The sequence below is a fragment of the Kogia breviceps genome, chromosome 12 (assembly GCF_026419965.1).
Source record: "Kogia breviceps isolate mKogBre1 chromosome 12, mKogBre1 haplotype 1, whole genome shotgun sequence".
Classification (NCBI taxonomy): domain Eukaryota; kingdom Metazoa; phylum Chordata; class Mammalia; order Artiodactyla; family Physeteridae; genus Kogia; species Kogia breviceps.
Genome location: NC_081321.1, coordinates 77337373 through 77365005, shown reverse-complemented (window position 1 = coordinate 77365005; position 27633 = coordinate 77337373). Strand labels below are relative to the sequence as shown.

The 27633-nt window shown below is 42.2% G+C and overlaps 1 protein-coding gene across 1 annotated transcript in view; it reads right to left on the bottom strand.

The window, feature by feature from the left end:
• Positions 1-540: 540 nt before the first annotated feature.
• Positions 541-27633, bottom strand: part of CRADD (CASP2 and RIPK1 domain containing adaptor with death domain) — a 233167-nt gene continuing 206074 nt past the window's right edge. The window contains exon 4 of the transcript XR_010835873.1: positions 541-830. The gene's annotated coding sequence lies outside the window, so the exon portion shown is untranslated. The remainder of the gene's footprint in view (positions 831-27633) is intronic.

Below are 27633 nucleotides of genomic sequence, written 5' to 3'. Positions count from 1 at the left end.
CTTCCTGATCTCATCTTCTACTGCTCTCCGTCCGTCTCAGCCACACGACCGTCCTCTGACATGTCAGGCAGTCTCCTGCCTCAGGGCCTTTGCACCAGTTACTTCCTCTTCTTAGAATGTTTTCACCCCAGAGCCTTCTTGCATTCTTTGGATGTCTGCTCAAATGTTACCTTCTCAGGAAGGCCTTCCCTAGCCACCCTATTTAAAATCATCCCCTCAATGCACACATATACATACTCACACCTCGATCCCCTCTTCCCTGTTTTATCTTTCTCCCTTGCACATACCAACATCTAATATATTATACCACTTTCTTATTTTTCGGGTTAAGTGTCTATCCTCCCCCATTCCCCACTGGAATGCTAGTTCTACAAAAGTAGTGGTTTTATTCTGTTTCATTTACTGATATATTCCCAGGGGCCTAAAAATACTAGTAGAGAGGGAACACTCAATAAAATTGAATGAACAAATGAAGAGGTTTCAATTCAGGTAAATACATGACTATAATTAATAAGAAAGGGGTTCTCATAACCTGGTTAATAAAGTTGCTAGCAGTTGTTCTTGAGGCTATGAGCTGGGTTTATTCATGGAGGTAGAGACCACCACAGCTCTGGGAAGGGAAAATCCATGTGCCCCCTTCACCTCCTCGTTTGCAGGGGTTGAGGCCACGTTACTATCCTGCCGAAAGGACTGTGAGTAGAAGAGGCACGACCAGACCGTGGATGTTAATGGGAGTATCTCCTCCACTTCTTCCGTCTCATTTGGCTGTGACCATGCATGTTTGTGTGGAGCCGCAAGGTCAATGCAGAGAGGAAAGTTCCTTAGGCTTTCTGTGAGGGAGAAATAAACCTTTGTTGTGATAACAGTACTGAGATTTCAGGGCTTATTTGTTACTGCACTGCAGCGTAGCCTAGCCTGACGACTAGAGTCATTATCAACAAGCAGAGATAGAGAGCAAATTCAGAGAAGTTGAATCTTCTGAGCAATTCTACTGTGAAGGATATGTATTTGGTAGCTTTAAGGAAGATCCTGGACCTTGTCCACAGGTGTAAGTATACAAAAATACCACCTGACAACGTCCCAGTTCTAAAAGGCAGAAACTATGAAATGAACACATAAAAGTGTACAGAGGCAGAATCTATAAGTATGGACGATGGATCAGTCTGTCTAGGTTTGATCTCAGCTGTCCCACTTACTGACCCTGACCAAGCTAATTAGCCCTCTGGGCCTCAGTTTCCTCACATGTAAATAAGGATAATAATATTAACTGCTTCGAGAATTGTGAGAGGATTGGATGAAGTAAGGGAACTAAAGTACTGGGTTCTCAGTGCTTGACACAAACTCATTAAATTTTCACAGCAACTCCATGGGCCAGATACTGTGTTTACCCCTGTTTTATAGATGACGAAGCAGTTGCGCAGAGAGATTAAATAACTTAGCCAAGGTCATGCAGCTAGTAAGTAATGGAGCTGGGATCTGACCTCTGCAGTCTGATGGGAGGGACGGGGATGAATCCGGAGCTGGAAGTTAGGTGGACTGGAGGCAAAGCTCAGCCCCAGCACTCACTAATCAGTTGACTTTGAAACAGCAACTTAAGTTTTTGCGGTCGTGATTTCTCTACCTCTTAAATTAGGGAAATCGTAATATGAAAAATAATAGTAATCCCCTACAACATCAGGCAGTTGTTGAAGGCCAGCTGGGATAGTGTTTATAAAGCACCTCCCACATGCCTGGCCCAGAGGAGATGCTTGCTGAGTGTTAGCTACTGTTGTAATGACAACATCCCGTGTGGCCACAGTGTGAGCAGCTGTCTGGGATACAGTCACAATATGGCGCGGCCGCTGGTCAGTCTCTTCTGCTCCTCGCTGGAGTTTATGGGGAGACCTAGTCCCTTGCTCTGGTATCACACATCTAATATAATCGTGCAGCCCAGGTAGCCGAGGGCAGCCCCATGTCCATTCCCCAGGATACATGTGGGATGGGGGCTCCAAATCAGGGTCCCCTCCATCCCACCACCACCACCTTTTCCTTACGAGGCCTGCCTCTCTCATCCCCCTAGAAGCCTATTAAGGCTTCTCTCTTTGGGTTAGGCCAACCTGGCCTCTTATCTGCAGGTCAGAGAACAAGGGGATGAACAACTCAGGAAATCTCTGCTGTCTGCATGCACGCCCTGCTCCTCACCACTTTCACCCCGATGCAAAAGAAGCTACTGATTTTCCAAATCATCATCAACAACAAAAAAGTTCCATAGAATCAGGACAACCGGCTCTGTTGTATTGTTCAGATGCCAAGTCTTTGAAAATCCACAATCCTCTGATGACAGCAATGTGGGTGCGGGCGAGTAGGGTGAGTGGATGGGGGACAGGTCTTAGGGCTGGATATAGTCTTAGGTTTGCTTTCAACCTGCCTCCGGGGTAATATTGGCCTAGATGCTGCCATCATAGCTTGAGGACTCATTACTCCCTAGTGGCCACTGTGGGTTTTGCCAGATAGAACAAAGAGCAGCAAAAGATGCAGGAACAGTGGTTAGCTAAGGAAACGGCATTTCCCAGGGAAACAGCATCCTGTGAACTGTCACAGCATTTTAGGTCTTTCAGAGATGTTCCTGTTTTCAACTTTCCCCAGTACTTCCTGTTTCTCTTTCACTTAGTTTCTTTCTCCTTCACTATGCCTATCTCCCTTTCTTCTTCTTTTTTTTTTTTTTTTTCAGTATGCGGGCCTCTCACTGTTGTGGCCTCTCCCGTTGCAGAGCACAGGCTCCGGACACACAGGCTCAGCGGCCATGGCTCACGGGCCCAGCCGCTCCGCGGCACGTGGGATCTTCCCGGACCGGGGCACGAACCCGTGTCCCCTGCATCGGCAGGCGTACTCTCAACCACTGCGCCACCAGGGAAGCCCTCTCCCTTTCTTCTTGATCTTCCTCTCCCCTTCTTTGCTACCCTCCTCCTTCCCTGCCTTCCTCCTCTAACAGCTATGATCTTTCATATGTGTTGAATCTGTACTGTGGTTCCCTGTTATTAACAACTAGGACAATTTATCCCCCCAGATAGAAGTGACCAGATTTAACAAATAAAAATACACAGCGCCCAGGTAAATTGGACTTGTAGGTAAACTTATACCAAAAAGATTATTTGTTGTTTTTCTGAACTTAAAATTTACCTGGGCATCTGACAGTGTATTTGGCAGCCCTACCACCAACTAATTGTAGGTCAGTGTGGGTTTTGAATAATGTTTGTCCTGTGAATCAGTGGCTTTTAGAAATGAAATAGATGTCCCATACTTGCTCTGTGGTAAACTTCATAACGCTATTATTATTTTTAAAAGGTGAGGAACCAATATTCCCTGAACCCTCCACATAGCAGTTTTTGATTTCTTGCTTTTTTATAATGCCTACATCTTCAAGGAGCTTTTCTTTGAAGGCAGCTGGCCTTCTTAGGGCATCCCCAAGCCTGGCAACCCCTGGGCAATCCCCCAGAGGCTGGAGAAGGCCGTAGCTCAGAGAGCAAAGAGTTCCAAGTGGTCAAATTTCAACAGGAATGTCAGGCCTCTGTGAGGGGGAAGGTTACTTCTGCAGGGGGTGAGGGGAAGTGTGGATTACAATAGTTTTCCCTCGTTATCACATCTTTGCCTCTTATTTGCTATATCCCCACAGTCAGTGTGCGTGGGGTTGGTGGGGTGGAGTGGGGAATACTCCCCCTTTCTTATGTTCCTTTGGCGCTATTTGCGAGTGAAGCTTACAAGAGAAGGAGTGATGGCCAAGGCTCCCCAGATGACGCTGAGGTCAATCGCTGCTGACAGTTAATACCTAGTTAATACCTGGCCTCCAAGCCGGATAGCCTTCCAGTCTGCTGGTGTCTGAACAAACACAGCAGGCATTTAAAGGCCACGGGGTTGCATGAGGTCAGCAGGGCCCGACCTTCTGAAAGGTGTGGTCATCTCCCCTCCACACTGAGAACATTTTTAAACGACTCCAGAAGCTACAGCTCCTCTTCCCCCAAGGCATTGCCAGGGCCTGCAGCCAGGCCCTGCCGTTTCTGAGTGGCGTGGTCCAGGCCGGGCTTTCTGCTCTCCCTGCTGGAGGCCCGCCATCCTTATTGAGTGTATTTCCAAGAAAGCAGTTGACAGGCTTGGCAGTGCTATTCCTGGAAATGTTCAATAGGCCATCTTCTGGCAGGGGCCGCTGCTGACGGATGGGTCGGAAGGGGGGACCACGTGCTCAGCGCCATCTCCACCCTGGCCTATTCCCAGGTGCCTCTGAGCAACAGCCGTCCCCAAATACCACGGGCTGTCAGCTGTGGGGGGGTGCTGCGGGCCTCTGCGGGACTCACTTCCTCCCTGGCAGGGTGGCTGCCAGCAGGCTTGCTGCTAAATGAAGACAGGCGTCCTGTGACTATAAATTATAACACACAGCAGCTCCAGCTGATGCACTGCCTGTCCCGCAGGAAACTCCACAGGGGACACTTGCCCGCTGCCAAAGGGCATTCTAGACAGCGGCTTCAGCTCTTGTGGCAGCCTCGGGAGAGAGGCCAAGCCTGTCGCTGGGCAGAGGAGCCCTGGCAACTCCCAGAGGTTGGAACTTCCGTCTGATGTGGGGCGCAGTCCCGACCTTGGCTTTTCTGCCTCTGCACTATTAACCTTTAGGGCCAGATACTTCTTTGTGGGAGTCGTCTGTGCACCGTCGGATGTTTAGCAGCATCTTTGGCTTCCTCCCACTGGATGCCAGTGGCACCTGTACCTGTGCCCTCCTCTGCCAGTTGTGTCAACCAGAAATACCTCCAGACATTTCCAAATGTCCCCTGAAAGGCAAAGCTGCCGTTGGTTGAGATCCACTGGTATACAGGAAAGGAGAAGGGGGCCTTTTGAGGGTGATGCCAGAAAAAGAAAGACAGAATCGCAGAATTTGGTCTCCATTTGAGCTGTGTGATGCCAGGCAAGTCAGAGAAACCTTGGGCCTCAGTTTTCTTATCTCTAAAATGGAAAGAAACAGAACGGCAAACCAAGGGAGTAGGGAGATCAGTTGAGATCATACATGATAGGCACTTAGAGAGGTATTAAAGCACCACAGAGAACATAATGGCAGTAGATTACCTGATGCTTGAATCCTTCCCTACCTCAAAGGGTCTGGCTCCCTTTCAAAGGAAAAAATAGCTGAACATTTATAAAATTCCCAAGACTCTTAAAAAAGAAACAAATACTTTAGAAAGCTTTTCTCTTTATTATTATTTTTTCTTCTGAATTCAAACAGGATTAAGTATGCTATGACTGCCTGAGGTTAATGAACATGATTTTGTCTTATCTTCCTTGAAAGAGGTGTTGTATCTTTCCTTTTTTTACCAACACCCTAGAAATTGCACCCCTCCAGTGAAAGAACAGAAAGTAAGAATGGGAGGGTCCTTCTATTTTCTTCATAAAATTAGTACCTTTTTTCTTTATAATTTAAAACAAAACCAATAAATGAAACCCCACAGCCCTATAGAATGACACTGTTGCTTTAAATGAGCTTTGCTGTTATATAATTCTCTGGCTGACTTCACCCAGCCAGCTTTCAAGGAACTGTAAAGAAATCTTTAAACGCTAATATTTCTCTTATTCACATTGGCAGAAAAACACAAAGGAAATGGGCAACTGAACTACCTCAGTGGCTAAAAGTGAAGACCTAAGTCCTTGACGACAGGGCTACATATGCCACCCCTGCACCGGCCCTAGTCTTGGGGTCCTTGTCAAGCTCCAGGCAGCCATGGCCCTTCCTTTGTGGCTGCTGTCCACTGGAAAATCCAAGGCCACATTTGCTTTGGGAAACAAGACACTGTAATTAATCAAAGAAAACAAAAACAGCTTCTTTTCCATAACGGGCCCATCGAAGGGCTTTTCTAGGAAAACCCCGATCAAGCTGTTCCTTCTATTTACCTAAAGGCTAACAGCCAAGGGACGGGGTTGGAGGGGTGTGTGAGGAGGTATCCATGGAAGTTTATTCCCAAATAGTCCTTTCCCAGAAAAAGACTTCATTGTGCTAACTCAAAGCGCTGAGCATCAGCTAACAGCAGGGGTCCCGTGGAAGAAAACAAGTCTCCTCTTTCTGAGGCATCACTGATCCTGTACCGGCCCAAGAACTCACCTTCTTCTACAGAATTATTCTGATCAGACAGGATCCCCAGAGGGGACCTGGGAAAGTGAGACTCTGAACCAAACTAATGAAGAAGTGTCAGAAAAAGCAGCCAAGCAGCACTGTTGTAAAACCAACTCCTACCACATGCTTACCTCGTTAGAAGTAAATACAGTGTAATTCTGGCACAGTGGTTCCCCCTTACCCGGGAGGGATACATTTCAAGACCCCCCAAAGGATGCCTGAAACCTCAGATAATACTATGTGTATATATATATATTATAGATAATATGTTTTTTCCTACACGTAAATACCTACAATAAAGTTTTATTTATAAATTAGGCACAGGAAGAGAATATCCCAGTTGCCAGCATCACTACCCTTATGCTTTGGGGCCATTATTAAGTAAAAGAAAAGTTACTTGAACACAAGCACTGTGATACTATGACAATTGATCTGATAACCAAGACACTTACTAAGTGACTAACTAACAGGTGGGATGCGCTGGACAAAGGGATGATTCTCGTCCCAGGCAGGATGGAGCTGGAAGATGCAAGATTCCACCATGTGACTCAAAATGGCATGTAATTTAAAGCTTATGAGTTGTTTATTTCTGGGATTTTGCATTTAACATGTTCAGACTGAGGTTGTCTGTGGGTAACTGAAACCATGAAAAGCAAAAGCATGGATAACAGAGGGGTTACTGTGCTAGGTAAAGACAAGTAGGGTTGGGACTAGGGTGAGGAGGGTGAGGCATCACCTCTGGTGTAACATTTAAAGATACCAAATAAACCCAGCCATCAAATAAATAATATAAATAAGATTTTAATGCAATATTTTAAAAAATCAAAATTAATGTCAAAAATTCATGATGAATAAAATATCAAAATTTAAAAACAGGATCTGGTTTCACAAGTATTGTGTGTTCCCAGTGACCAGCACTTGACTCCGAACGGACTCATAGGTCTCGGTGAAGCAGGGTAACCAAAGGAGCCAGGATTCAGAGTCAGAGACAGAAGATCAGCCTATGGCCATGTGACTTCCAGCATATTCCCAGCCTCTTTGAGCTCTGGTTCTCATTGTAGAGTGGGCTTAATATTGGCCTCACCTGCCTCACAGGGGTTGTTAGGACCAAATAAGGTCTTGTTCACCAGAGCATTTGATAAACTGTTTATCTTTGAAAAGATAAACGAAGTAACCTAAGGCATCCTTGAAATGGATAACAGAAAGTATAATAATAATACTGGAAACTGTAGTAGAAGGTGGTATGGGACATACTTGGGGAGGGAAGGAGAGAAAAGGCAGGAGAGAAGAAAAGGATGGAGGGGTAGGGCAGGCTGTGTGCTGGGATGTGGGAGGAGCCCAGATTCCAGATTCTAACCTGAATTCAAGTCTCTGCTCAGCTATTTACAATTTGCAGAGCTTTGGCCCCTTTTCCAGCCTCTCTGAGCCTCAGTTTTCTCATTCTTAAAATGGGGACAATAATGGATTGACCACGTGAAATAATGTGTACACAGCACCCAGTATGGTCTGGTACAAATTAGGTGTTAACCCCTTTCAAAACACACACACACACACACACACACACACACATACACACACACACACACACACACCCCTCCCTGCTTACTTACACCCACACCCCAGACTTCTCCCATGAACAGTAAAGAAAGGGTGAGAAGGAGAGAAATAGGAGAGGAAGGAAGAATATAAGCCAAGATTGGAGGAGGTAAGAGAATAGAATAGAGAGGGGGAAAAGAGAGAGGAAAAGAAGGAGGAAGGAAAGGAAGAGAAGAAAGTGGGGACATTCAGTCTTGTCCTAAGCTGAGAGCTCTCATAGGCAAGTCAGTTCAAGTTTCCCAGGAAACACCCATGGAAAGAATCAAGCTCAACAACATATTTAAGATTTACCTGTGATGACACACGTACCTCTGATTCTTTTGTTTTACCTGATGTAGAATATTTTAGAACATGCCTCCATTTACATATCCATTCTCTCAAGGGTAGACATTTAAGTTGCTTAAGGGCACTTCGATTGTTAACAGTAATACTTCATTTCTTAAGTTGGGTGGAAGGTATGGAGAAGTTCAATATACTAGTTTCTTGTTATTTACGTCTGAAACAGTTGAGCTCATCTAGAACTCCTACTGATTTGGTCAAACTTCCAGGCTTTGCTCTTCACTTCAGAGACAGGTGGGATTTCTGGGGGTGGATGAAGCACATCCACATGAAGCGTCTGAGTAGAATGGGCACACTGCTGGAGTCTGCCCAGCAGCCACACAGGGGGACCATGCACCTAGTGGCTCTGCCTGTCCAGGGCAGTGAAGGTCAAGCCACACTGACTGAGATGCAGCTAGCAGGCCTGCAGCTTCCCAGACAGACACCGCTACCTGAGATCTCGCCCTGCCTGGAAGCCCAAGGCCAGGCCCCACAGACAGTTCCAGACCCAGTGCTGGGATTCTGTGGAAGCCTTGGATGAGAGATGCTGAAGGGAAAACAGTTTTCTCCACTAACTTCTGAGCTCCTCTGAATCAAATCTCTGTACCTTTCATGATGGAACAAAGGGGGAAAATGTTTGGAAGCTTGCGGGGCTGACAGTCACAGTTGATCCCCTACAAGTCAGTCTGTGCATTTCCTCCCTAAGGAACTGGAGAAATAAGAAGTGCCAGGAATCCAAAAGAATAAATCTTCTGGAAACTGTTCCTGTTTGCCTTTGGAATGTCTTGATCCCTCAGTAGATTTGTTTCTTAGAGACTGTTTGCTTTGGATACAATCAAAATTGGTCTGCATTCCCCAGCATCCACCTGCTCTGTAGGATGACTGTCTTCCCTCAAGCAGCTATGAGGGCTGAGTACCTGCCTCCAACAGACAGCCTGTTACATGGACAATCCACTAAATCATGACTTGGGGCTGGGATTTAGGGCAGGGACTAGGGTGAGGCAAGTGAGGTGCTCACCTTGGACACAAAGGTTAAGGGGACATCCAAAAACTCAGAAATTGAGATAAGTAATATTTTAATGAAACATTTTAAAAAATCAAAATTAATGCAAAAAATCCATGATGAACAAAATACCAATATTTCAAGTAAAGACGGGGTCTGTGCAGAATTAAAGGAGCAATAAAGAGTTTTACAGACAAGCAAAAGCTAAAAGAGTTCACCACCACTAAGCCAGCCTTATAAGAAATGTTAGGGGCTTCCCCGGTGGCGCAGTGGTTGAGAGTCCGTCTGCCAATGCAGGGGACATGGGTTCGTGCCCCGGTCTGGGAAGATCCCACATGCTGCGGAGTGGCTGGGCCCGTGAGCCATGGCCACGGAGCCTGTGTGTCCAGAGCCTGTGCTCTGCAATGGGAGAGGCCACAACAGTACACAAAAAGTAAAGAGAAAGGAGTCAAAACATAACACCAAAGACAGTCATCAAACCACAAAGGAAGAGAGCAAGAGAAGAAAGAAACAAAGAAAAACTAAAAAAAAATCAGAAAACAAAATGACAATAAGTACCTACCTATCAATAATTACTTTAAATGTAAATGGACTAAATGCTCCAATTAAAAGACATATAGAGTAGCTGAATGGTTTTAAAAAAACAACCCAAGATCCATATATATGCTGCTTACAAGAAACTCACTTCAGATCTAAAGACATACACAGGGTGAGGGAATAGAAAAATACATTTCACGAAAATGGAAATGAAAAGAAAGCTGGGGTGACAATACTTACATCAGATAAAACAGATTTTTAAACAAAGACTCTAAAAAAGAGACAAAGAAGGGCGCTACATAATGATAAAGTGATCAATCCAACAAGAAGATATAACACATAAATATATACGCAACCAACATAAGAACACCTAAATACATAAAGCAAATATTAAAAAGGGAGAAATTAATAGTAACACAATTATAGTAGGGGACTTTAACACTCCACTTACATCAATGGACAGGTCATCCAGACAAGGAAACATTGGCCTTAAAAGACATGTTAGATCAGATGGACTTAATATATATATGGAACATTCCATCCAAAAGCAGAATACACATTCTTATCAAGTGCACATGGAACACTCTCAAGGATAGGTCACATGCAAGGCCACAAAACAAGGCTCCATAAATTTAAGAAGGCTGAAATCATATAATCTTTTCTGACCACAATGGTATGACACTAGAAATTAACTACCAGATAAAAACTGGAAAAAATATAAACACATGGAATCTAAACTATACTAAAAAACCAATGGCTCACTGAAGAACTCAGAGGAAATCAAAAAATACCTTGAGACAATGAAAATGGAAACTCATTGTAAAATCTATGGGATGCAGCAAAAACAGTTATAAGAGAGAAGTTTATAGTGATACAGGCCTACCTCAAGAAACAAACAAATAAAAAATCTCAAATAAACAACCTAACCTTACATCTAAAGGAACTAGAAAAAGAAAAAAAAAAACCTAAGTTAGTCGAAGGAAAGAAATAATAAAGATGAGAGCAGAAAAAAATGCAGTAGAGACTTAAAAAAATAATTTAAAAATATCACTGAAACTAACAGGTGGTTCTTTGAAAAGATAAACAAAATTGATAAACCTCAGCCAGTAATAAAGAAAAACACCCAACAAAAGTCCATCATGAGATGGCTTCACAAGCAAATTCTACCAAACATTTAAAGATTAGTTAACACCTATCCTTCTCAAACTATTCCAAAAAATTGAAGAGGAAGGAATGCTTCCAAACTTATTCTGCAAGGCCAGCATCACTGTGAATCCAAAACCAGACTAAGACACCACAAAAAAAAAGAGAAAATTACAGGCCAATATCACTGATGAATATGAAGGCAAAAATTCTCAACAAAATATTAGCAAACAGAATTCCTTTAAAAGGATCATACCACATGATCAAATGGGATTTATCTCAGGGACACAAGGATGGCTCCGTGTCTGCAAATCAATTAATATGATATACCACATTAACAAAATGAAAGATAAAAGTCATACAATCACCTCAATAGATGCAGAAAAAGCTTTTTGACAAACACTTAACAAAGTGTATATAGAGGGAACATACCTTAACATAATAAAGACTATATATGACAAATCCATGGCCAACATCATACTCAATGGTGAAAAACTAAAAGCATTTCCTCTAAGGTCAGGAACAAGATAAAGATGAAAACTCTCACCACTTTTATTCAAACTAGTATCAGAAGTTCAAGCCACCAAAATCAGAGAAAAAAAGAAATAAAAGGCACCTAAGTTAAGTAAAACTGTCACTGTTTGCAGATGACATGATACTTTATTTAGAAAACCATAAAGACTCCACCAAAAAACTATTAGAACTAATAAGTAAATTCAGTAAAGTTGCAGGATACAAAATTAATATACAGAAATCTGTTGCATTTCTATACATTAATAATGAACTATCAGAAAGAGAAATTAAGAAAACAATCTGACTTACAGTGTGTCAAAAAAGAATGATACATAGGAATAAGTCTAACTAAGGAGGTGAAAGCCTGTACTCTGAAAAGTATAAGACATTGATGAAAGAAATTGAAGATGACACAGACAAATGAAAAGATACCTTGCTCACGGATTGGAAGAATTAATATTGCATACCACCCAAGGCAATCTACAGATTTAATGCAATCCCTATCAAACTACCAATGGCATTTTTCACAGAACTAAAACTAATAGTCCTAAAATTTGTATGGAACCACTAAAGACTGTGAATAGCCAAAGCAATCTTGAGAAAGAAGAACAAAGCTGGAGGTTATATGCTCATGATTTCAAACTATACTTCAAGGCTACAGTAATCAAAACAATATGGTACTGGCACCAAAAGGACACATCTATCAGTGAAACAGAACTGACATCCCAGAGATAAACCAATGTTAATATGGTCAATTAATATATGACAAAGGAGGCAAGAAAAATGTTGAAGACAGCCTCTTCAATATGTGATGCCGGGAAAACTGGACAGCTACATGCAAAGGAATAAAACTGGACCACTTTCTCACACCATGTAAGAAAATAAACTCAAAATGGATTAAAGACTTGAATTCAAGATCTGAAACCATAAAAACTCTAGAAGAAAACATAAGCAGCACACTCTTTGACATCAGTCTTAGCAATATTTTTCGGATCTGTCTCCTCAGGCAAGGGAAACAAAAGTAAACAAATGGGACTACATCAAACTAAACAGCTTTTATACAGCAAAGGAAACCATCAGCAAACAAAAGGCAGCCTACTGAATGGGAGAAGATATTTGCAAATGACATATCCAATAAGGGGTTAATATCCAAAATACATAAAGAACTCACACAACTCAATATCAAAAAAACCAAACAATCTGATTTAAAAATGGGCAGAGGACCTGAATAGACATTTTTCCAAAGAAGACATACAAATGGCCAACAGACACATGAAAAGATGTTTGATGTCACTAATCATCAGGGAAACACATATCAAAACCACAATGAGATATCACCTTAGAACTATCAGAATGGCTATCATCAAAAAGACAACAGGACTTCCCTGGTGGCGCAGTGGTTGAGAGTCCGCCTGCTGATGCAGGGGACATGGGTTTGTGCCCCGGTCTGGGAAGATCCCACATGCCGTGGAGCGGCTGGGCCCGTGAGCCATGGCCGCTGAGCCTGTGCATCTGGAGACTGTGCTCCGCAATGGGAGAGGCCACAACAGTGAGAGGCCCGCATACTGCAAAAAAAAAAAAAAAAGACAACAAACAACAAGTGTTGACGGTGATGTGGAGAAAAGAGAACTCTCATGCATTGCTGGTGGGATTGTCAACTGATGCAGCCACTGTGGAGAGCAGCATGGAGTTTCCTCAAAAAATTGAAAAGAGAACTATGATAGGATGTAGCAATTTCACTTCTGGGTGTTTTTTCTGAAGAAAACAAAAACACTAATTTGAAAAGATATATGCACCCCTATGTTCACTGCAGCATTATTTATAATAGCAAAGATATGGAAACAACCCAAGTGCCCATCAACAGATGAATGGATAAAGAAGGTGTGGTATACATATACAATGGAATATTATTCAGCCATAAAAAGAACAAAATCTTGCCATTTGTAACATGGTTGGATCTAGAGGGTATTACGCTAAGTGAAATAAGTCAGACAGAGAAAAGCAATTACCATATTATATCAATTATATGTGGAATGTAAAAAACAAAACAAATGAAAACAGACTCATAAATACAAAGAGTAAATAAATGGGTGTTTGCCAGAGGGGTGGAGGATAGAAGGTGGGCAAAACAGATGAGGGAATTAAGATGTACAAACTTCCAGTTATAAAAAAGTCAATAACTTTATATGGGGACAGATGGTTGGTAGATTTATGTTGGTGATCATTTTGTAATGTATTTAAATGTCAAATTGCTTTGTTGCACACCTGAAACTAACATAATATTGTGTATCAACTATATTTCAATTAAATAAATAAAATTTTAAAAATCAAATAAAATGCAGGTAGTCTAACTAGAACCTACCTCCTTAGCAACTATCCTCTAAACATATTATGTCCTTGTGCACACTGCTGTATTTAAAATAGATAACCAACAAGGACCTACTGTATAGAACAGGGAAAAAAAAAAAAGAGTAGAGCTCTATGCTAAGTAGTATGGATGTATAAAAAAGAAGAATAAAATACTATCCCTGGTCTCAAAAAATAAAAAATAAAATAAAGATATTATATCTTCCTACTTAATAGAGGTTTCCATTAAAAATAAAATTTTAAACGCAATATTTTTAAAAAATCAAAATTGATGCAAAAAAAAATCCATGATAAACAAAATATCAATATTTCAAATAAAGAGGGGTCCATGCAAAAGCTCCTGCGTTGAATGCAACCGGGAATTGCGAGGCTCAGCCTTTCCTTTGTGAATCCTGGTATCACCACGGCAGGTCAGGGAGGAAAATGTTCCCTCACCCCAGAAACATGAATCTATCCCACAGCAGGATGGCAGGGTCCAAACTGTACCAACTAAAGCAACCCACAACCCCACCCCATAGACCCAGGCACAGCTTCAGGCCTCTTCCTCCCTCCAAGCCGCTCAGCTTCCCGCCCCTTCCCCTCCTGGACAATTCAGCCTCTGCCATAAATGGATCTATATACATGTTTAATCATATATGGTACATACCATGTATAATCATGCATTAACTATTTACTCCAGAGGTCTCCAGTGGACTGCTGGAGGTCATCTTATTTAGCTCAGTTTTGTTGTTGCTGGGTTTTTTTTTTCAATTAATTATTTAAAAATTGGGAGATCCTCACCAAAAAGTCCAAATTTCTAGCCTATCTTTAAAAAGTCAAATTTCGGGCTTCCCTTGTGGCACAGTGGTAACGAATTCTCCTGCCAATGCAGGGGACACAGGTTCAAGCCCTGGTCCGGAGAGATCCCACAGGCCGCGGAGCAACTAAGCCCATGTGCCACAACTACAGAGCCTGTGCTCTAGAGCCCTCGTGCCACAACTACTGAAGCCCAAGCACCTAGATCCTGTGCTCTGCAACAAGAGAAGCCACCGCAATGAGAAGCCCATGCACTGCAACGAAGAGTAGCCCCCCTTGCCGCAACTAGAGAAAGCCTGCACACAGCAGCGAAAACCCAACACAGCCAAAAATAAATAAAAATTAAAAATAAATTAATTTTTTTTTAAAAAGCCAAATTTCCAGCTTGAAAAATCTGTAAAAATCCAAATGTTTGGCAACTGATAACAACAACAATAATAATTTCCATTATTGAGAATATATTAAATGCTGAGCACAGTGCTCAGTACTTTAGATATTTTTTCTCTTTTAACTGTCACAGCAATTCTGTACTTACCACCCTCATTTTACAGATAATGAACCTGAGGCTCAGAACTCTTAAATAACTTGTCCCAAATCACACAGCTAATAAGCAGCCCGACCAGATTCAAACCAGGGGAGTTTGACTCTAAAGCTTGATCTCTCATTCTTCTGTATCTTCCACCATCCTGGGGGCATGGACTAAACTACCGTTTTTCAAAAGTGTCCCAAGAAGCCTAAAAGGTCCTGTGTGAGTATTAAGGGGGTGGGATGCCCCCACCCCCGCCAGGAGGCTGGCTCAGGTCCCAGGACTCCTGCTTCTATCTGAACAGTTCCTTTTTTTAAAAACCATTTGATATATTGGAGTCCGGTTCAAGAATTCTTTGAGGAAAGAGAATTCCACTGCTCAGAAACAAAACCAAAACAAAGCCGCAAACCCAAATTATCTTTTTATCTCTTCTCCACATACTATGATTTCCTGGATCATCAGGAAAACTTCCTCCTTCTCCCATTCCCAACCTACCAGATGTCTCTCCATGTTATCGCATCACTCTGGTTCTGCCTTTGAGCATTTGGGCGCTCGTTGGGCCACCTCTTACATATGGTGAATGGCCGAGTATCCAGGGACTTAGGAGCCATGGAGCCATGGACCTTCCTCACAGACCTGCTGTGGGCAGACAGGGGCAGTCTGAAACTGTGCTGAGGTCAACACAGGGTGCACAAGGGTGATGGGATCAGGGCAGCAGAAGCTAAAATCCACGGAGCCTGGTAGAGAGGCTGTCCCCTTGCTTCTCTTAGGTCTTTTATGGGTCATCATGAAATTTAGTCCTGTCATGGCTGTCTGTGAATTGAGGGTATTCTTTATGCAGTGTCAGGACAGGTGGCCTCAACGACTACACAGGGTAGTGAAAAGAGCCCTGGGCGGAACCAGAGCTGAGCTCTCTCAGTGTGTGGCACTTTACGACCTTGGACGTATATAAAATGTGCATTGTTTCTCTCTGTGTACCTCACCCAACGGTCCTAGGGCCACACAGCGACTACTTTCAAAAGCATAAAGTGACATAAGAATGGATAGTGTGTTTTAATTACACGTACATGGTCTGATCAAGAAAATCAAGAAAAAGTGGGAGCTTCCAGATCCTCTTTGAAGCCAGGATGCTGGAGCTAGCCTTGCCAATGTGATTTCAGCCTTGGATTCAAGGGCCATCCACTTACCAATGGCTCCCAAATCCAAAACTCATTCAGATTTCTCTCCTGAGATGCCAACACATGGTTCCTACTCTGTATTGAATAGCTCCACTTGGATGTCCTGCACACTCCCCCAGCAATTTCCAAAATGGAACCCACCCACACCTCTCTGAAACCTGCTCCTTCAGCAGTGTTCTAGTTCCGGAGCTGGCAATCCCATCCATACCTCCTGGAAACCTGGGAGCCATCCTTGACTGCTTCCCTGTTTCATTTCTCATGTTTAATCAGTGTCAAGGTTCTGTGGATTCACTTCACTCCTTAAGAAGCTCTTGGATCTCTCCAGTCTCTCCACCTCTAAGGGTGTGACGTGGACTAGACCGTGCCCATCTCTGGCCTGGATGACTACAATTATCACCTATCGGTTATCCTGCTTCTGGTCTTGTCCCCCATCCTGAGTCTCATGCTCCACACATACATACGGAATAATGATCTTTCTAGAACACAAGCATGATCATTTTAGCCTCATGCTTAAATCCCTTTGATGGTTTCCAGTTTTTCTTAGGAAAATCCTAACTCTTTAACCTGCATGGCAAGGTTAGCTCCCTGACCATCTCTGTAGCCATCTCTACTCTCAATATTCCAGCCAAACTGCATGTCTTTCAGTTCCCCAAACACATTCTATTTTCTCACTTCTAACCCTTTGCACATGTTCCTCCATCTGCTGAGAATATATACCCCCTGTGATGGTTGATTTTATGTGTCAGCTTAACTGGGCTAAGGAATAAATGGTAAAACATTATTTCTGGCTGTGTCTGTGAGAGTGTTTCTGGAAGAGACTAGATTTGACTCAGTAGACTGAGTAAAGATCTCCCTCACCAATGCAGGTGGGTACCTTCCAATCGGTTGAAGGTCTGAATAGAAGAAAAAGATAGAGGGAGGGTGAATTTGCTGTCTGCTTGAGCTGGGACATCCATCTTTGGACTGGGACTTCCACCGCTGGCTCCCCTGGGTCTCAGGCTTTCGGACTCAGACTGAAGTACGCCACTGGCTTTCCTGGTTCTCCACCTTGCAGACCATAGATTGTGGGACTTTTAGGCCTCCATAACTGTGTTAGCCAATTCCTATAATAACTCCCCTCTTATATACATCTCTGTATACCTCCTGAGGGTTCTCCTTCTCAGGAGAACCCTGACTAATCCACTCCCATCAACTCCTACTCATCTTTGGGGTCTCAGCTTAGATGGTACTTTTTCTAGGAAGCTTTCAATGACCTTCTAAGACTGAGGTAGTTCCCCTTCTATTGCATTTCCACAAGCACCCTGTCCTACCTTCATCGAGCTCTTATCATAATGTACATATTATAATTCCTTGTTGATTTAACTGCTTTCCCCATCAGGCTAAAAACTCCATGAAAGCATATATCCTGTTTTCATTTGTATCCTCTGTAACTAGGTCATAGCCAGGCACCTAGGATGTGCTCAATAAGTTTTATTTTTCTGACCAGAGTGATCAGACTACCAAAAGTATGAGTTGCCTTATAGCAGAAATACAAAGAATCACTAGCGAGAAAGCGTATGCTTGTTAAGGAAAACATTTCAGTCAGGTGTGCAAGTCAGACTGTGCTCTAACAATACCAAGAACTGACCATTAACACCTTGGCAATTTGATAACTTCTCTGTTTCCTAGAAGTCCACGTATTCTTGGGTTTGTTTATAGAAGTTGTGAAACAAAATCTCTTTCTATGTATTTGAGAACTTTCTGAGTTTCACTTAATTTCTTCTCGCCAGACTGACACACTTTGAAATCCTTGTTTTAGGCCCTCTGTATTTTTTTTTTTTTTTTTTTTGTGGTATGTGGGCCTCACTGCTGTGGCCTCTCCCGTTGTGGAGCACAGGCTCCGGACGCTCAGGCTCAGGCTCAGCGGCCATGGTTCACGGGCCCAGCCGCTCCGCGGCACGTGGGATCCTCCCAGACCGGGGCACGAACCCGTGTCCCCTGCATCGGCAGGCGGACCCTCAACCACTGCGCCACCAGGGAAGCCCTAGGCCCTCTGTATTTTGTTGTGACCTTCTGTACCCTCCACTCATCAGTGGCCCTGGTGTTGAAATCTCCTCCTCATGGTAGCGTCTGAAAAAGAGCTGTTATTAAAAGTGTATCCATGTCTGGTGTCCAGAGGTAGGAGAAGCGTGGGGTTTTTATTTTCCATGTTTAATCTACCTTTTAACCTCTCTTTCTCCAAAGTTTCCAAACTATGGGCAACTGGTTAAACTATTTTAAGTATTGTATCTCCCCACACAGTTTCTCTCATTTTCAAACACAGGTAAATGATTCAAAATGCATCAGACTCTCCCTGGTGTCTGCACTACAGAAAGTGCAAAGACCTGGATTCAAGTCTCAACTCTACCATTAACTTAACTCTACCATTAACTTAACTCTACCATTAACATTCAAGTCTTAACTCTCCCACTAAGCTTGGGACCTTGGACCAACTACCTAACCTCTCTGAACTTCAGCTTTCTCCTCTGCAAAGCAAGAACGACACCAACCTCACACCTCACTCTCCGCCTTGGGTGTGGGAGGCACTGCATAAATGTTGATGCCCGTCCCCAACAGTTCTGCTATTAATTATACCCATGATCACACAATGGCCTCTGTGGAATCTCCAGAGATTGAACTGATTTTCTGGGATAATAAATCTCCACCATTAGTAGGAGCAGTTGCCATCCAATCTCAATGTCCATACTCACTAAAGCAGCTAAAACTTTTAAGACTCCTATTAAATGATAGGATTGTTTGCTTTCTCCCCTGCAAAGCAGTACTCACACACTCTGATCATTCTCGTGGCCTTGGGGAGGGGAAAGCCATCCCACACGAGGGATGACCTCATCTGGACGCTGGGTCCAGAACTGAGTCACGGACCTCTCTGGATGCTGGGTCCAGAATTCAGCGGGACCACCATCGGCGGAAATAAAATCATACAAAGAGGAAGGGGTGCAATGTGCAAAAGTTGAGAGTTAAAAAATTCTAGAGGCAGCAAAATATAAGAAGCTGGGGGCATGGCCATCTTAGCTTGGCAGTTGGAAACTGCATAGATTTAGATTGCCCGAAACTGATTCCTTACCTTTGCCCAGTACCTGGAGTCTACAGAGATTTTTCACAGCCAGTATCTCCTTTCCTCCTTACAACTATCCTGAGAGGTTGGCAAATCTTTTTATACCAATTTTTTAGAAGAAGAAACTGAGGAGAGTGTGCCCAGATCACACAAGCTTACACAAGGTGGAGCTGGGACTTAACCTGGGGCTTCTAAGACCAGTGCTCTTTCTACCACATTCTCCTGCCTCTCATACAGTTGGGGAAGAGGAAGATTCCAACGAATGTCAGGGTGAGCATATATTCAGGAATCCCATCACAGTGCCACAGAGGGAAAACATGAGACTGGGGTGTAAAAGACCGGGCCTCCATTCCCAACCATTAACGCTTGAGATGTCAGTCTCCTTACCTCTGCAAAGAATAGGCAGCAATAAATGATTCCAAGTTCCCTCTTGTGTTTCTATTTCTTGAATGTGTGTCTTTAGTTATTTTAATGTATAACCTAGAAGAAATGCCAAAAAAAATTTTGGGAGTACATCACAAGTTCAGCAGAAATGATGGTGCCTTTGACCTGATGTGACCACTATGGCTGAATTTAAAAGTTGAGATTTTCATTCATGGTTTCTTAGAATTAGGCCTCACTAAACTTCAATTAACCGTTCCACATCTCAGTTTTCTCATGTGAAAAACAGGGATGACGATACCTTCAGTACAGGCAAAAGGAATTTTCTACTCCTTCCTCCCTGCCAACTTGCTTTTTCCTAGCCTCCCTGCCACCAACCCAAGGGAAAAGTAGTTGCTAATCTGACTGGTCAGTGTCTGGGACCAGAAATAGAACCTTGTACAGTCAGTCCTCTGTATCCATGGGTTCCATGTCTGCAGATTCAACCAACCGTGGACCAAAAATATTTGGAGATAAATTTCATAAAGTTGCAAAAAGCAAAATTTGACTTTGCCACTCGCCAGCAATTATTTACACAGCATTTACATTGTATTTGGTATTATAAGTAATGTAGAGATGATTTAAAGTATATAGGAGGTTATATGCAAACACACACCATTTTACATAAGGGACCTGAGCATCCATGCATTTTGGTATCTGCAGAGTTCTGGAACCAATCCCTTGTGGATACGAAGGGACAACTGTAACTGGGGACAGGGTTGCCATCCCTAGGAGTGCTTCTCTTTCTTTTCTATTATATACAGTTGGGGAGGCAATAGGACTCAGCCTTCTCTCTGACTTTCCACCTCCGCTATGTAAGTGCCTAAGAAGGTAAGTTATTAGTCACCTTATTTTCTCTGTCATTTTGTCATCTTTCCTCCATGCATCCTTCTAGAGGGGACTAAGATCCCAAGATTTAGATTCAGGAAGAAGTAAGAGGTTTTCTTTAGACTTCAAGGCCTAAGGCATGTGCTTTTATTCACTTTTAATCAAAACCTTAACGGGGATTACTGGATGGTGGCTCAATTAATGAAAAGCAGTACTGTCTTCTTTGACTCTTTCTAGGAACTGAGGTAGCTAGTCTCCCAGACAGTCCCCCATGAGCCCCCACATTCCTGGTGTTCACACCCTTTTGGAGTCCCCTCCCACACTGTACAGGGTTGATGGGTGTGACCAAGAGAATAAGGCATGAGTGATGGTATGTAACTTCTGAACTAGTTGTAAGAGACTCTGTGGCTTCTGTCTTGGTCCCCCTCTCTCGCTCTCGGATCCTTTGCTCCGGGGAAAGCCAGCTGCCATGTTTTGAGAAGCCCTGTGGAGAGGCCTCTGTGATTCCTTCTAGAGCAAACCCATACTCTTCTCTTTCTGCCCCACCCCCACCCCACCCCTGCACTGCCCCAGTGCCCAGCAGCACTCATTATACTTCATCATCCTGATATGAGGCCTTGTCTGACTTCCCCTTGCTCCATGAGGCCAGGAACGGACTATTTCTTACAAGTCTTTGAGTCCTCAGTGCCTAGTGCAGTGCCTGGCACAGAGCAGTCTCTCAATAAATGCTTGTTGAATAGACAAATGGAAGGAAATTTAGTTTTATATTGATAATCATACCTCATATGTAACTGTTTTCCTTTTGTTCAAGTATCAGTTTTTAACAGCTTTATTAGAGACAGAATTGATACACAAAGAACTGCATATATTTAATGTGTACATTTTGATAAGTTTGGACATATGCACACACCTATGATACCTTCGTGACAATCAAGATAACAGACACTTCCAGCACAACACCTCCCAAGGTTTCCTTGTGTCCCTTTGGGGTTTTTTGTTGTTGTTTTTGCTTGTTCGTTTTCTCTAGGTAAGAACACTTAACACAAGATCTACCCATCTAAGTGTGCGCTTAACAAATTTTGAAGTGCACGATAGAGTCTTGCTAACTATATGCACTAGGTTGTGTAACAGATCTCTAGAATGCATTCATCTAGCATAACTGAAACTTTATACCCAGGGAACAACATCTTCCCATATCCCCCTCCTCCCAGCCTCTGACACCACTATTTTATTCTCTGTTTCTCTAAGTTTTACTACTTTAAATACCTTCTGTAAGTGGAATAATTCAGCATTTGTCCTTCTGTGACTGGCTTATCTCACTTAGTGTAATGTTTTCAAGGTACATCCATATTGTTGCAAATGGCAGAATTTCCTTATTTATTAAGGCTAAATAATGTTCACGTTTTAAATGTCAAAAGTATAAGGTTTGAAATTTTTCTTTCAGTAGAAGCCAAATACAGAAATCTATACTAGATTTCATAGACATTTAAGATCACTGAATAAGTCTGTGTAGAAATAAGAGACAAGTCTAAAGAAATCTTTGGAACTTAAGTAGGGGTTTCTATTTTGTCTCCAAATTCACCCTCATAATTTTAGTTCTAGTGTGTACCATAGGGTGAATCCCTTCTTCATAATTGGAGAACTTTATTTTTTTCCCTTCTGTGTCCATATGCCTACTTAAATTATACCCAGGGTTTACAAATTATGCTCAAGCTGAATATTTTGGCCCCAAAGATGTATTAATTTTACGTCTCTTACTGTTGCCACTTTGGGTGTAACTGTTCTTGCTCAATTATACAGTCTCCTGAGATTAGTGGATATTAATTCCCAAGACTGAGAGGACCTCTATGAAGCAAAAGAATGGAGGGCAAACCACGAAAGCCAGTCTGACATTCTCTTTGTCCCCTAAATTTGGATTCTTACAATTGAGCCAAAGGTCCCATGAAATTTGTTCCCATCTTTCTGTACCTGCCTTCTCCTTCCCTCAAAAGCAGTCTTCAGAAGTTGATCAGTTGATTTATATGTAGGTACTGAAAGGTTCAAAAACTCAGAGGCCAAATTTATTTTAAAGATGATTAAGAAGAAAAATGAAGAGTTACTAGAAGGAAGAGATATAAATAGACATTATACTCATGCAGTATCTACCTCTCTATACAAATTTAGGTATGGGTGTGTGTGTGTGTGTGTGTGAGTGTGTGTGTGTGTGTGTGTGTGTATACAAAAACAAAGCAGCCAAACTTCTGTACACAAACTTAGGTGACTGTGTGTGTACATACATACATACATATATGTGTATATATACACATAGGTATATACATATATACAAATACTATATACGCATATATTTTAAAATCACCCACTTCTTTGGTATAGGGTACAGAGTTCTCATATTGCTCTGGGATAATCTCCCAAGGAGCCATTTTATCTGAACACACAGTTCTATTTATTCAGTTTCTGATGATTAGTCTCAGGGGCAACTTTATGCAATACATACCGGCTATGACACAAGGCTTCTCTACCTAAATTAAATGCCCAAACTGAGATCCAGTAAGACAAACAGTACCTTCTCTTCTGCACGTGCCAGTGTCTGGGTATGTGGGATGAAATATGACGTTGGTTGTGAGGAAGCCAAATCTTTTGAAAATCTTCATCCCCTCCCTTTTCCTAGATGATTCTGGGACTTAGATGTGCAACAAACAAAAAGAAGAGGGACGTTTTCTTGGAAGCTATAAAAGACCAATTTACTTTTTTTTTTTTTTTGAGTGCTGCAAAACACACATAAAATAGGACATGTCTCTAAGAAGCTCTGACATATCTATCAGCCATGATCTTTTTTGTGTTAAAAGAAACCAGCCACAGAAATATTGTTGCTGCCAAAAAAGCGTCGCCTGCATCCCTTTTCACTTCCTCCCTGCAAGGATGCTTCATCAAATCATCACCAGAAGACAAAATCTGTTGCTTTGGGGCAGACAGTCAACAGAGGTTTGGTTGACTTTGTCACCTTGATGTGGTCACAGAGGTATTAGAGGTTGACCATGCAGCTGTTGGTTAAAAATGATAATCATCTGAAGAAAAATACACATATACTGTCTCTACTTTCTCGGAACTGGGAGTTGGCTTCCTTGGACCATCTCCCCCTCCTTCCAGCTTCAAAAAAAGGAATTGCTAAATAATCAGTTTGGTGTTTGCCTAAGGGTAGCTAAACAAGTCTCCTAGTGAGGTGTTTGTCTTTATTTCTGAGAAGGCAGCCTATCGCTCAGTTTGATTCTAACAAAAATAAATCTTCCAAAACCAGTAGGGGAAAGGGGACTTATCAACAAAGGTCAACTAGAATAAATATCATTTCTAGTTGAAAATAAGGTTTTCTGTCAAAGCTACAGGAGCAACTGAAAGGCATAGAGAGATTTTTGAGTTCCAAAGAAGACCTGAAGACTCCACCTGTCTGGTTGGTCTCCAAACATCAGGGAGTAAAGCAATATTTGAATAGTGTCAGCAAAAGTTTCTTCTTCAGATGCGTTCCTTGGGTGGTGATGGGGTGTGTGTGTCAGGAATATATGGTGGACCATGGGGGGGTCAAATATTCTGTTCTTATGCTCCCAAATTGGCACTTTCTCAATCATATTTCTTAAACTCACAGTTGTTAAGATGATCATGAAGAATGTTAGAAGAAGCAGAATCGGAAAGAAAAACAGGGAGCTGCATAGTCTCATCCTAGGCTTGTTCCCTAACGTTAGAATTGGTCTAGAATTCTGTAATTTTTCCCCCTGATCTCCAAAGAGATACCAGTTCCACAGCCAGAGCCAGTGTAAGAAAAAGTGCATTCAAAGCCTTCCTTCGGGGTGTGGCAACTACCTGTTTTGCTCCTGGGTCATAGAGTACATCTGAACTCCAAATGCCATCCCTCTTCTACTTGAAGAAAAAAAAAAAAAGCTGGTTAGTTCAAGATCATGGACTGAGCCAACCAAGATGGCTACTTCTCCTTCCTCCCAAACCCTAGGGAAATGAGATACATAACATAAGACTAAGTCTTAGAAAACGCCAGTTGAATAGAAACTAAAGAAGTTCTGAGTAGTAGCAGACTGGCAGAAAGACCAGAGAGATGAGGAACACAGCTGAAGGAGGGGGCTGCTGGATGAATAATTCTCTAGCCTGTAAACTTCACCAGAACAAATCATCATCTGTCTTATTCATTATTGTATCCTCTCTTCCTTGTATAGCTCCTGGCACAAAGTGGATGTTCAATAGTGACTATTAAATATGAATACACTGGTTTTCCTAAGAGAAAAACAAACTCAAGGTCAGCAGGAGAGAAGTGTATTATGGGATATCGACCGAGGAGTTGAAGCACTGCCAGGCCAGTGTCCCCCAAGTTGCACACTGAGGAGCTAGTTATGGTGTTTGCCCTCAGGCTCTTAGTAAAGAACCAGCCATGGGGGCCTCCTAGAATATGGATGGGGCCAGACAGACAGTAGGGCATGGCCCAGATATTACTGAATTGTTAAGTAAGGAAAGGCAACTTGGAACAGGTGTGAAATCCTCTGAGGTGCTCCAAGGGGTAACTTTCCCTACTTGCTTATTTGAGGAATGCCTATGCCCTGCTGGCCCATTCCCCTGCCCATAAACCTTGGGGCCACAACACATCTGTCAGTCAGTCATCACATTCCAGGGGCATGCCTGGTAAGGGGTGTTGGAAGAGAACCGTAACAATTGCTCAGGAAATGATATGGCTACAAATACTGATAAATGTACATATGGAAATGAACAACCCACAGTGGGAGACAAGATGGCAGAGTAGAAGGATGTGACCTTACCTCTTCTTACTGAAACACCAAAATCACAACTAACTGAACAACCATCAACAAAAAGATGCTGGAATCTACCAAAAAGATACCCTATATCCAAAGACAAAGAAGAAGCTACAGCAAGACAATATGAGGGGCGCAATAGTGATAAAATCAAATACCATGCACACCCAGTGGGTGACCCACAAACTGGAAAATAATTATACAACAGAAGTTCTCCCACAGAAGTGAAAGTCTGAGCCCGGCATCAGGCTCTCCAGCCTGGGGGTCTGGCAATGGGAGGAGGAGCCCTCAGGGAATGTGAAAATGAGCAATCCAGAACCATCAGACCTTTGAACCAAACTCAAAGACTAAAAGCTGAACCAGTAAAGAACTTGTTGCAATAAAAAAATAATTGAGGTTTTTTTCCTCTCCTGATAACAGGGAAAATAAAGGGAACAGTGAACAGGCTAGAGAAGAAACATAAACTGGCCTGAAAGAGTTAATCAATCTTAGTTTTATTTTAACTGTTACTACTCTGTAGGGTCTGTAATTAGATTTGTCCTTCACAAAGTTAACCTGTCACCACCCCCCCACCAACTTGATGTAAATTACATTCTGCACCTATTACCCCCTAATTCTGTGTAATTTACATCCTGCACCTGGTGTTTACTATCCCTACATTGTCTTGTAGCAAATCACCCCTTGTAGCTGTTTGCATTTCAGAAAGAAGGTCATAGGCTGATAACCCACAGACAAACTGGACTCAATTACAGGGCTGCCAGACCCAATTACCGGGCTGCCTGACGCCAGCAGTGACTTTTAAAATACTGCAAGAAGAAGAAGAACACAATACCTTCATCACTTTGATCCTTACCACTTACCCTGGACTGCGAGTTCCACCTATAAGACCCCTGTAATTCCTCAGGAGACAGGGGCACAGTTCTTGAGGCCCTAGCCTGCTGTGTCTTCCCTTTGCCTGGCAGAAAAATAAAAAAGCCTCTCTATTTCTTTTCCTCCAGATCTGTCTCCATATTTCTATTCAGCGTTGGTGAACAGGGAGCCAAGATTTTTGGCAACAAACTGACATCTGAGGAATGAGCAAACGTAAGAAGCCTTGAAAGTATTTTATTTAGTACCTGAGATACAATGGATATCACATCCATTAAACAAGAATCAGCTCCCATAGAAAAAGCAGCAATCAGAGAAAAAGAAAGATCTTAAAAATTAAAAATAATGATGAACAATTTCTAAAACTCAGTGTTGGAGATGAATTACAGAATAGATACAACTGAAAAGAGAAGTAGTGATTTGCAAGACCAAGTCAAAGTATTTTTCCCTAAACATAGAGCAAAAAAATCAAAGAAAAAAATTTTGAGAGAAAAGAAATAGAGAAGATTCAGATGAAAAAAAAACCTGTTTAGTAGGAATTCTAGGACATAATGGAGGAAGTAAGACCTGGCCCTGCCCACCATGACTCCCTGGAATAGAGCTCCTGTGACTTACTGTTTTGCTGAGAAGAGGGTCTGGGGAGTCCTGCCTCAACAACTCCCTATTCGTTATTTCTGATGAACAATCTTCAGTCATCCTATCTTTGTTCTTATGTATATGTTGTGTCTTTTATTTGGCTGTTTTTGAGATATTTTTCTTTATCCTTCCTCTTCAGCCATTTAACACAATGATGCGCCTTGATATGAATTTCTTTTATGTTTTTTCCTCTGGGGTTTACTGGGTTTCTTAGACTTATGGACTGATATTATTAAGCAAATTTGGAAAACTTCAGCCAAAAGTTCCTTAAATATTTTTTGCCCCATTAGTTCTCTCCTCTCCTTCTGAATAACACATATGTTAGATTGCTTATTTTCCTATAGGTAACTGAGGCTCTGTTCATTTTTTTTCAAGTTTTTTTTCTTTTTCTCTTTTCAGTTTGGTGATGTTTGTTGACTCTTCTTCGGGTTCCCTGATCTTTCCTTCTGCCATCTCCAAACTGATGTTAATCACACCCAATGTTTTTTCAGGTATTCTCTTCTTTATTTGAGGTATTGTATTTTTAAGTTCTGCCATTTCCATACCTTTCTTTTTTTTTTATTCAGCATTTTCATATCTTTCCCCAAATCCCCATGTCTTCACATATTTTATCCACTTTTGTGTAAATTATTTAACATATTTATAATAGTAATTTTAACGTCTTTATATGCTAATTTCAATATCTGCTTTGTCCGTGGGTCTCCTTTTATTTTGTTTTTTGGTGTCTTTATTATGGGTCACATTTTTTTGCTTCTTTGTGTGTCTGGTAATTGTTACTGTACACTGGACACTGTAGATGACATACTGCAGACAATCTAAATTCTGTTATCTTCCTCTGATGAGTATTGGGGTTTTGCTCCAGAAGGCAGCTAAATTTCTA